General features: G+C 38.3%; 1 protein-coding gene across 1 annotated transcript in view; it reads right to left on the bottom strand.

Moving 5' to 3' along the window:
• The window catches only part of GPR98 (G protein-coupled receptor 98), a 543,192-nt gene that overhangs the window by 531,308 nt on the left and 289 nt on the right, over window positions 1-11,595 (bottom strand). The gene's annotated exons all lie outside the window — the stretch shown is intronic.

Raw genomic sequence — 11,595 nt, 5'->3', positions numbered from 1 at the left:
GTCCCCTTCTCCTCTTGCCCCCAATCCCTCCCAGCATCAGAGTCTTTTCCAATGAGTCAATTCTTCACATGAGGTGGCCAAAGTACTGGAGTTTCAGCTTTAACATCATTCCTTCCAAAGAAATCCCAGGGCTGATCTCCTTCAGAATGGATTGGTTGGATCTCCTTGCAGTCCAAGGGACTCCCAAGAGTCTTCTCCAACACCACAGTTCAAAACCATCAATTCTCCGGCACTCAGCTTTCTTCACAGTCCAACTCTCACATCCATACATGACCACAGGAAAAACCATAGCCTTGACTAGACGGACCTTTGTTGGCAAAGTCATGTCTCTGCTATTGAATATGCCATCTAGGTTGGACATAACTTTCCTTCCAAGGAGTAAGCGTCTTTTAATTTCGTGGCTGCAGTCACCATCTGCAGTGATTTTGGAGCCCAAAAAAATAAAGTCTGACACTGTTTCCACTGTTTCCCATGAAGTGATGGGACTGGATGACATGATCTTCGTTTTCTGAATGTTGAGCTTTAAGCCAACTTTTTCACTCTCCACTTTCACTTTCATCAAGAGGCTTTTGAGTTCCTCTTCACTTTCTGCCATAAGGGTGGTATCATCTGCATATCTGAGGTTACTGATATTTCTCCTGGCAATCTTGATTCCGGCTTGTGTTTCTTCCAGTCCAGCGTTTCTCATGATGTACTCTGCATATGAGCTAAATAAGCAGGGTGATAATATACAGCCTTGATGTAGTCCTTTTCCTATTTGGAACCAGTCTGTTGTTTCATGTCTCTTGGTCACCACTAAATGCAACCAGGGTATCAACTCCTTACTCTGAAATTAACATTTAAAGGGAAAGAATTAAATATTTATCCTATCTATCCTAGGTAAATTCCTTTTCAGAGTAACCAAATAGCCTAGTTAAGGAAAAAGTTTTCCTTAAAAAAATTCCAGTTAATGTGGCAAGAGGGACAGAGTTAGAAAACCACCTGTTTGCTACTTCCAAAAAAATAACTAAAGAAATGACCATTCATAGGTGAAACAATTAGATAAAAATTTAAAAAAAAAATAGATTAAAGATTCTAATGCAAGACCTGAAACCATAAAACTCCTAGAAGAAAACCAAGGGGGTAAGCTCCCTGACATTGGTTCTGGCAATGATTTTTAATATTTCACATAAAAAGGAAATTCAACAAAAGCAAAACTAAGCAAGTAGGACCACACTAAACTAAAAAGCTTCCACTCAGCAAAAGAAGCCATCAACAAAATGAAAAGGAAACCTGCAGAACGGAGGAAAATATTTGCAAATCATGTATCTAATAAGAAGTTACTATCCAAAAGATATAAAGAACTCATAAACTAAATACCAAAAATATCTGATTAAAATATAGGCAGACAAACTAAATAGACATTTCCCAAAGAAGACATAAAAATGAGCAACAGGTACATGAAAAGACAGTCAACATCATTAACCATCAGGGAAATGAAATCAAAACCACAATAAAATATCACCTCACACTGTTAGAATGGCTGTAATAAAAAAGACAAGAGATGTGTTGATAAGGATGTGGAGAAAAGAAGTTGGGCTCTATTGGAGGGAATGTAAATTGGTGCAGCCACTGTAGAAAACATTATAAAGGTTGCTCAAAGAAACTAAAAATACAACCACCAGAGGATCCAGCAATTCCCATTCAAGGTACATATCTGAAGGAAACAAAATCACTATCTCAAAGACATATCTGTATCACCGTGTTCACTGTAGCATTATTTACAACAGCCAAAACATAGCAACAACCTAAGTGCCCGTCAATGAATGAATGGATTGAATGGATACTGTGATAAACATGTGTATACACACACACACACACACACACAGGAATATTATTCAGCCATAAAAAAGAAGGAAATCTTGCCATTTTTACCACATGGATAGACCATGAGGATTTTATGCTAAGTGAAGTAAGTCATACAAAGAAAGATAAATATCGTATGATCTTACTTATATGTGGCATTTTAAAAAACAAACTCAGAAACAGATTACATTGGGGCTGCCAGAGGGAGATAGAGGTGAAAATGGGTAAAGGCGTTCAAAAACTATAAACTCCCAGTTATACATTCTTCCCAGGATGTAATACACAGCATGACGATTACAGCTAACAAGATGGTATTATATATTCAAAAGCTGCTAAGAGAGAAAACCTTAAAAGTTCTCATTACAAGAAAAAATATTTATAGCTATGTGAGGAGAGGGATGTTATCTAAACTACTGTGGTAATCATTTTGCAATATACACATATATCAAATCATTTTGCTGTACACCTTAAAATACTACAGTGCTACATGTCAATCACATCTCAGTAAAACTGGGGGTGGGCTGGTAATGGGAAACTTCTAAATGTAGAGACTGGGCTTTCTGACTGTTGATTTAAATTCAAATCCACTGCTGACGCCTAGTGTCACTAAAGACAGAGAACCACACATGTCCAGATAAATAGCATATAAACTTTACAGCACCACCTATATTGTCCAAAAGACAGAACCTGAATCCAATGGACGTTTGACAGCTAACTCCCAGTTTCAGTTCAGTCGCTCAGTCGTGTCCGACTCTTCGAGACCCCATGAATCGCAGCACGCCAGGCCTCCCTGTCCATCACCAACTCAAAACAGGGGATAAAGAAGCTCATTAAGTATTCCAAAAAGAAAGAAACAATCAAATGCAGAACACAGATACACCAGGTGATAAATTACCAAATTTATTCAACACATCAAAGGTATGGGGGGAAAGGGAGATTCAAAACAACTTTGAGATTCTGTCAGAAGGAACAGCTAAGAATTATTTACATCCTAATTAGAAGAATCAAACTCTAAAAAGACATATTTGAGACAATCAAGGAAATTTGAAAATGAACTCACTAGTGAACGAGACTATGGGATTATTGTTAATTTTGTTAGGTAAGATAACAGAATTGTGATTATGTAAGAAAATAACCGTATTTTTACAGCTTCCTTCTGTGATATGTTGATACATGAAACACACACAGAAAATCTTGAAAACTGTCAATTCTGAGCAGTAGGTGTAAAGGGGTTCATTTTACTTTTCTATTTATGTACATGTTTGAAAGCTTTCATAATAATACCTATTTACTGGCAAACTCACATTAACAATCAAAGCTCTAATTAATTTAACACTGCTGCTACTGCTAAGTCACTTCAGTCGTGTCCGACTCTGTGTGACCCCATAGAGGGCAGCCACCAGGCTCCCCCATCCCTGGGATTCTCCAGGCAAGAACACTAGAGTGGGTTGCCATTTCCTTCTCCAATGCATGAAAGTGAAAAGTGAAAGTGAAGTCGCTCAGTCATGTCCGACTCTTAGCGACCCAATGGACTGCAGCCTACCAGGCTCTTCTGTCCATGGGATTTTCCAGGCAAAGTACTGGAGTGGGGTGCCATTGCCTTCTCCTAATTTAACACTAACTTTTCTTTTACCCCAACCAGGGCCTGCCACAAGCTGTCCTCTTAGGCAAGATTCTTTGAAAATGACTTCAGGTAACATCCCTATTGTGAGTGCCATAGCTGGCTCTTGGGGCTCACTTCCCTTTGCACAGCATCACCAGACACATCCCTCCACCCTGCTGAGTTCTCTTGGTAACATTTTTGCTTCTGTCCTCAACCACAAATCAGACTCTCCAAGCAGAGCTGAAGCCCTTCCCACCACATTCAAGAAGAGCCACAAACTCAGATGGTAAAGAATCTGCCTGCAACGTAGGAGACCCAGGTTTGATCCCTAAATTGGGAAAATCCCCTGGGGAAGGGAATGGCAACCCACTCCAGTATTCTTGCCCAGAGAATCCCATGGACAGAGAAGCCTGGCAGGCTACAGCCCATGGGTTGCAAAGAGTTAGACACAACTGATTGATTAACACACATACACACAGATACACACAAGATGGGATAGTCACAGCACTTCCACGGATTTCCAATATAAATTCTCTCCAGAAAATCCTCTCTCGGACTTAACTCTTTTACTTTATACGAAGAAATTTTAAAATTATCCAATTAGTTTCTGTTATCTTCTTTGAAATTCTGAGTCCTGATAATTTCTCGCAACTCACTTTGACATTTGATATACAACTTCTTTGGTGCCTCAGTTGAAAATTCCTACTTGTGAAAAATGCAGGGTACAACAGAAACGACCACAACACTGTAAATCAACTATATGCTAATAAAATTAATTTTAAATAAATAATTAAAATGTAAAAATGCATGAATATATTGCCATCAGGAGGTCAAATTGGCTCTAACAATGAAGTGGTTATTAAGATTACATGAATAAATTTATGTGAACATATGTTCCAAATCATAAAGTGAATGTCGCTCAGTTGTGTCCAACTCTTTGCGACCCCATAGACTATACAGTCCATGGGATTCTCCAGGCTGGAATACTGGAGGGGGTAGCCTTCCCCAGGGGATCTTCCCAACCCATGGATGGGACCCAGGTCTCCCGTTTTGCAGGTGGATTCTTTACCAGCTGAGCCACAAGGGAAGCCCAAATCATGAGGCCCTAAGCAAATACATCGAGTTTTTTCAAAAGAGCTTAAAATATTTTGCCTCATCCAAAATTAGACAAATTCGTTCAAATGTCAATTTATTTCATAAAGTACATCAGACCCTTTCAGAAAATTACTTAAGGTTTCAGATAAATACACAAGTGTACACATACACAACAGAATTAGTGATATCTGACAAACTATACATTAGTGAACTGAACACGTCTTTTACTTAAAGCCCAACTTTCAATCAAATAATCTATGAACTGCCCTCCTTAACAAAATAACATTTTAAAGCTCTGTAGTTTACCTTAGAAGAATAAATAAATTTATCTCATTTTGTCAATTCAACCATATCATTTAGATGAATGCCTACCGAAAGGACAGAAGTCATCAGAAAATTGAATTCAGCGTGCATCATGTAATATACAATCACACCTTTTATTTTAGCATATCCTAGAAAGGTCACGCATTATGCCAGCCATTACCATACTTCCCATCTTAAGAAAACCTACAGCCACTAGTGAAGGAGAAGTCATTGGTCGCAAACTGTCCTTTTATTTTGTTTTATCACAGTTTGGTTGTATTAAATGAATTATAATTGGCAAAGATCTGGGCTTCGTAGGCAGCACTAGTGGTAAAGAACCCACCTGCCAAGGCAGGAGACATAAGAGAAGTGGATTCAATCCCTAGGTCAAGAAGATCCCCTGCAGGAGGGTATGGCAACCCACTCTAGTATTCTTGCCTGGAGAATCCCCATGGACAGAGGAGCCTAGTGGGCTACAGTTCATAGGAGGAGGGTAGGGCAACCCACTCTAGTATTTTTGCCTGGAGAATCCCCATGGACAGAGGAGCCTAGTGGGCTACAGTCCATAGGAGGAGGGTAGGGCAACCCACTCTAGTATTCTTGCCTGGAGAATCCCTATGGACAGAGGAGCCTAGTGGGCTACAGTTCATAGGAGGAGGGTAGGGCAACCCACTCTAGTATTCTTGCCTGGAGAATCCCCATGGACAGAGGGGCCTAGTGGGCTACAGTTCATAGGGTTGCAAAGAGTCAGAAACAACTGAAACGACTTAGCACACACACAATTGGCAGAGATCTATGCAAGTAGAGTTCTAAGTGATAAAACTTCAGGTCACACCTCAATCATCTGCCTTATATGGCGACACTGAGCTTAACAGGACGTATAGAAGGGATAAAGTTCTTCTAATGCATCCTGGCTATTTTATTCACCTCTCTATTGACCCAGCAATTCCACTCCTTACCAGGAGAACTGAAAGCATTTATTCACACAAAAACTTGTACACAAACTTGTCCATAATATAATAGTTAAAAATTAGAAACAATCTCAATGTCCATCAATTGATGAATGGATAAACAAAAAGCAGTATATTCACAGAATGGAATTATTCAGCCATAAAAAAGAACAAAGTACTTTACGTGTACAAACACACTACCACGTGACGAACCTTGTAAATATCAGGTGAGTGACAGAAGGCAGACACAAAAGGCCATGTACTGGATGACTCCATGTATATAACATGTCTAAAAGAGGCACGTCTATAGGGACAGAAAGTAGACTGGTTGCCAAAGACTTGAGAGTGGGGAGAGAACAGGAAGTGATGGTGAATGGAAACAGGATTTCTTTTGAGGTGATGAAAATGTTCTGGAATGATAATGGTTAACAACGGCACAAATTTGTAAATATATTAAGTGACACTGAATTGTCTACTTTGAAAGGTGAATTTTTTTTTTTTTGGTAAGTGAATTATATCTCAATTAAAAAAAAAATTCATACCACCATACATTCAGTCATCTTTTTCTCTTCTGTCAACAAGTTGATCTAATGTGTATCTGGGACAAGACAGCACGATCATTCTTACCTGTGCACCTTTGATCCAAGACATTCCCCAGGCCTTTCTCTCTACCCCTCAGCACTCCCTCTCCTTTACCACTCTTCAAAGTGCAGATCAAGGGCCCCTGTTTCCAGGACACTTTCCATCCTGAGTTAACTAGTCTGCCAGAGGACAGGTAAGCCTTTGATTCATTCCTAGTCATCAACACTGGTGAATGCAGTTGAACAATATACAAACCACTCTATTTATAGCTGCAGATAGGGCTTTTTCTTTATATCACAGACTGGAAATATAAGATCATGCAGTCCTTTCCTATATGTTCTCAATTATAATGATCACTTACAAGGCTTGTATCTAATACATGCCTTCTTTCAGTTAAACATTCTTTGAAAAATGAGTAATGTATTAATTTACTTCCAAATAATTACATAAGTATAACTTTGCAAAAACAGGATTGTATTAAAAGATGAGCTAAATTGAATTACTGTCCCATGACATGGATTAAAGGATAATATTATTCCAATTATCCTAACAAAAGGATTATCATAATATACAGTGGCTTTTTCAGAGGGATATCAGTATATGCATGAAATATACTAATAGCACCCCAATAATCAGAATTCATGACTAAAGAAGCTTACAAAATCTTATTTCCAACTAGCATACAAATACAAGCCCTTGAATTGTTTATACAATATGCCTCAGAGCACTTGTTTATTTGTTGTAACACTTAAGAAAAAAAATATTTTCTCTTTAAACATACTCTTCTTTCTTGCAGAAAGGGGCAAAGTCAATATAAATAATTAAGAATTGCTTCTTCTTTGTTAATTTTGAGTCACCTTCCTCAATTAATTCCAACATATTAATATATACCCTTTGTTTACTGCACATACTGCATGCAGAAATAAACTATTAAGAGCACCACACAATGCCTTTTTGAAGTTGCATTTGATTTGAAGCTATTCAGCATCTTTCAACCTGTGCCCCACTTCAATAATGACTATTTAATAATTACAATCATCCCCTTATTAGCTTGGCATTTCATTTTCCATGCCCTATGGCACCCTACAGTTGAAGGCAAGGAAAACTCTCTGTTGATTAGTTATTTAAGACCAGCAACAATAACTATGCTGGAGAGAAGGCTACTTGGGAGAGGATTACATAAGAACTAGACTCAACAGCTTCAGACAGAGAGCAGCAAATTATAAACCCAAGTACTTCGTTGCATGTAAGCAAATTGGCTAGCTGAAATGCTAATTGCCTTTCAGCAAAACTAAAGACAGACAGGGGACCTTGTGCTTCAGAGAATGAAATGCATTTTTACTCCACTTCTGCACTATTGTCTTGCTGAAATCTATTCATAAAGGTAGCTCTTTCCCTAACCTTTAAATTGTGGGAATTTTATTTAGCCCCTACCACCACCACTAATGTGCTGATGTGCCAAGACTGGAACAGATGGTTGGACTTAAGCCATGTTAAGCCCCTAATAAAGTAAAGCATGAAAGAATGCTACTCCCAAATACATAGTACAAATCAAGAAAACATGCCCAGGGAAAAGGAATTTAAATGACACATAAATTTATGAAATGCAAATAATCAAATAATCTTTAAAACTAACATTTACAATGTAAAGACATTCAAATGCATAGAGAGAGAGCTGGCATTGTCTCTCTCAAATAGAACCTCCCGCCTTCCTTTGTAACTAATAATTTTGCATTAGTTCAAAACTCATGGATGGACCACTATCCCAACAGTCAGTTTGACTCCTTTAGATGAAAGGCAGTCCATTCTGAGTTTTCAGAATCCTGAATAAATGAATGAGAAATTGCCCTCTCAGCATCCTGCCCCTACTCGGAGGGATAGGCAGACTTACGCCTGACTGCACCAGAAAGGGCCCCGTGACCACCTGCCCAACAGCTGTGGGAGGGACTTGGTGTGGAACATTTTAAAGTGTATAGTGTGTCACAGTGGAGTCAGAAAACACAGCCTTTGTATTACCACAGCCTCCTGTGTCCCAGTTCCACCCTCCTCTCCTCTGCCACACCTCTTATCAGGACCACAGAGCTCTGTTGCTCTGGCTTCCTGTGTGGCCGGACATCCTGACATATCAGAGAATCCTCCATACATTCAAAGATGCCTTCTGTCCCCCAAGTCCTGCCCGCTGAAGGGAAAAAAACAGACGTGCATTATGTGGCAAAATCAACTCTCTGTACTACTTCATTCTGCATGAGAGGGCAAGAGTCCAGTTTATTAGCAACATGCTTATCTTCATTTTTCAGCAAACATCTTTGTTTATAGAACAGTTGAGTGAGAGAATACTAAGACTAAATAGAGCTTTAAACCATCAACGGTTTAAATAAATAATTCAGCTCTCACCCTGATTAGGCAGGAGTTAATAGAAGGAAGACATCTCTCCAACTGGATAGGATAGTCACCAAAACCTTTGGACAGTGGAGTTCCCGTTCCTGGAGATTTTTTTTTTTCCCTGTACCGTTTGAATTTTCTACATGAATTTGTATTAACAACTGGAAAAAAGTTATCTGCAAGTTAGAGAGATGTGTACACTCAACTGTGTGTAATACTTAGCTGTGTGATTTTTTTTTCCCCCCACGAAATCAGGGAAATACTCATCCATCTCCATGGTAACATACTATTTACATTTGATAGTAAAATTAAATAATCATCACCCAAGCAGCTTAATATGCTTTCTGAGCATGTTTCAATTGTCTAGTTGCTCTGTACACGAAGCCAAAGTGGTGATGGCACAGTGATTTCACTGTGCAAACCCTGGATCTAGTGCATCCAAACCAGATCCAAACTCTGGACCCTTGTCACAGGTAAACAGGTGACAAAGCCAGTTACTCAATGTATCACTTTGCCAAATCCTACAGATACTAGAGAAATACAAAAGATAGTCACTGTCCTCAAAGGTTCTGTGGCCTAACTGGGGCCACCTTGCAATTTTCAATAACAGTAGGTCAGCAATATTAAAAAGGGCATGAGGCAGCATTTGGTTGAGAGGCAATAAACTAAACACTTATCCGTTAACATGCTTCTCACTTATTTGTTTCTGGGAATATACAGATCTACAGTCATAAATGGGAAAACAGAATATGTGACTTTAAGTGAGTCTCTTAACTTAGAAAGTTCCAGTTTTCCCAAATATAAAATAAAAGGGATTAGTCTAGTTTGGCTGCAAGCCTCCTCCCAGTGCTTGAGGATTTCAATGCCATGTTCACAGTCTATGAATCTCTGAGCAATAAAGGATCACACACCTAATCTGAGTTAAAATGTGTTTTCTTTGTGGAGCTTTCCAGAGCATAGATCTTTCTGCTTCAGTTTCTTCATCTGCAAATCAAATAATATTTGCCAAGTAAACACAAAGTCCATATAGTGGACTTTCGAAAAATGTGGCATACTATTATCACTCATCATGGGAATATGTACAAAAGAGTTTAGTCACAGCTGATTCTTCTGTGAACACTTTTTCTTTGCGCGTGCCAAGGCCAATGATACCTCTAACTAGAAAGATATCTGAACTTTTTGTAACTTTTGTGTAACCCTGCTAAGTCACTTCAGTCGTGTCCAACTCTGTGCGACCCCATAGACGGCAGCCCACCAGGCTCCGCTGTCCCTGGGATTCTCTAGGCAAGAACACTGGAGTGGGTTGCCATTTCCTTCTCCAAAGGAGGAGGTGTAACCCTAGCCTCCCTAATATCATTTCTATCCATGATTATCACAAAAGTATTTGTGTTCCAAATATACCTTATGTTCTCATTTTCTGACAATGAATATAATTAGCACTCAATATTTGATAAGTATATATACAACACAAACTATAACTGTTATTAAAATATAATAAAGGTGTAGCTAATTCATCATTTCTATATTTGATGATATTAAAACTCCATGTGTTTCGTAATTTACCTTCACCTCCATTACGGACTTACATTCTAGTCTACAGTTATTTACATTACCTAGTCTACAATTATTGGCATTATCGTTAAACTGGGTAATACTATTTAATTTACATATACAAAGGGCTTCTCAGAATTCATTAGATAGCAAGCATTCAATACTGGGCAACTGCTATCGTCACTCGTCATGGAAACAGGAACATGGACCAATTTGGGTCATACTTATTTCTAGTGTATACATTTTGGTTACTCCTTTTTTAAAAGTTATAATCTTGAGATATTTCATTTCTAGCTAAATTAAGTCTTTTCAAGCACCTAGTCCAATCCCTTTACTTTATAAATGAAGAAACTAAGGCACAGAAGGGTAAACGAATGTCCAAAGTCACTGTATTAATGGCAGTGCCAGGACGTTGTATCTAAAGACAAATATTTAAAATGTTTTACTGCAACAAAGTTCAAGGTGTATTTGGCATTTCCCTACAGACTAGGAAATAACCCCCAAAAAACAGATTGCTGGAGTTCATTTGTATCCTTACTAGACACAGAACATCTTTTTTTCCTTTTATATTTTTTACGGTTCTATCTGGCTCTTTTGATAAATGACACATTGAGGAGGAAAAAGAACTTTAGTAATATAAGGTAATAACTTCAGCAAGTATTTACATTTAATGTTGAATGTATTAAAGCACATTTTTTGAGCTTTATTGTCAATAATTATGCATCCTTAAGATCTGATATCAGTAATCTCTAAAACAGTGTACAGCTAACATACAAACACATTACACACATTTTTAAAGGCTGTGGATTCTGTGAAACGTGAAAAGATGGTTTAAAAGAAGAGTTACGCAGAATAAGTAAATACGGCACCTTCACACCAGCTTTTCCGCTTGATAAAAACTGCCATAATTTAAGTTTTGGTTTCAAGGGAAAAAAATCAATTTTGAAATAATTTAAAACATTAAAAATGGGTAAGTTTTTAATACACATTATTCTACAGTTCCAGGCGAATTCCTACTTTCCTGAAATCAATTCCCTGAAAGTTCTTCGACTGTAGCGGTTTTGGAACCTAAAGACTCTTTCAATTTATCTCAACCTTCCCGTTATTATTATCTAATGCGCGCCTTAAACAGATCTAGAGATCACTTGTTTTTCAAGCAGACTGTTTAAAACTCAAGCCAGAATTCAAGTTTCAAACAGGCAGAAAGAGAAGAAAACTTTTATTTCCCTCCGCTCGCTCGCTTCCCACCTTCCGTGAGATGCGGCGGCTTCGGCAAGGGCGGGT

Source organism: Bison bison, unplaced genomic scaffold (assembly GCF_000754665.1).
Source record: "Bison bison bison isolate TAMUID 2011002044 unplaced genomic scaffold, Bison_UMD1.0 scf7180017864533, whole genome shotgun sequence".
In the NCBI taxonomy this organism is placed as follows: domain Eukaryota; kingdom Metazoa; phylum Chordata; class Mammalia; order Artiodactyla; family Bovidae; genus Bison; species Bison bison.
Note: the sequence above shows the minus strand (reverse complement) of the source record. Positions and strands in the feature narration are given on the sequence as shown.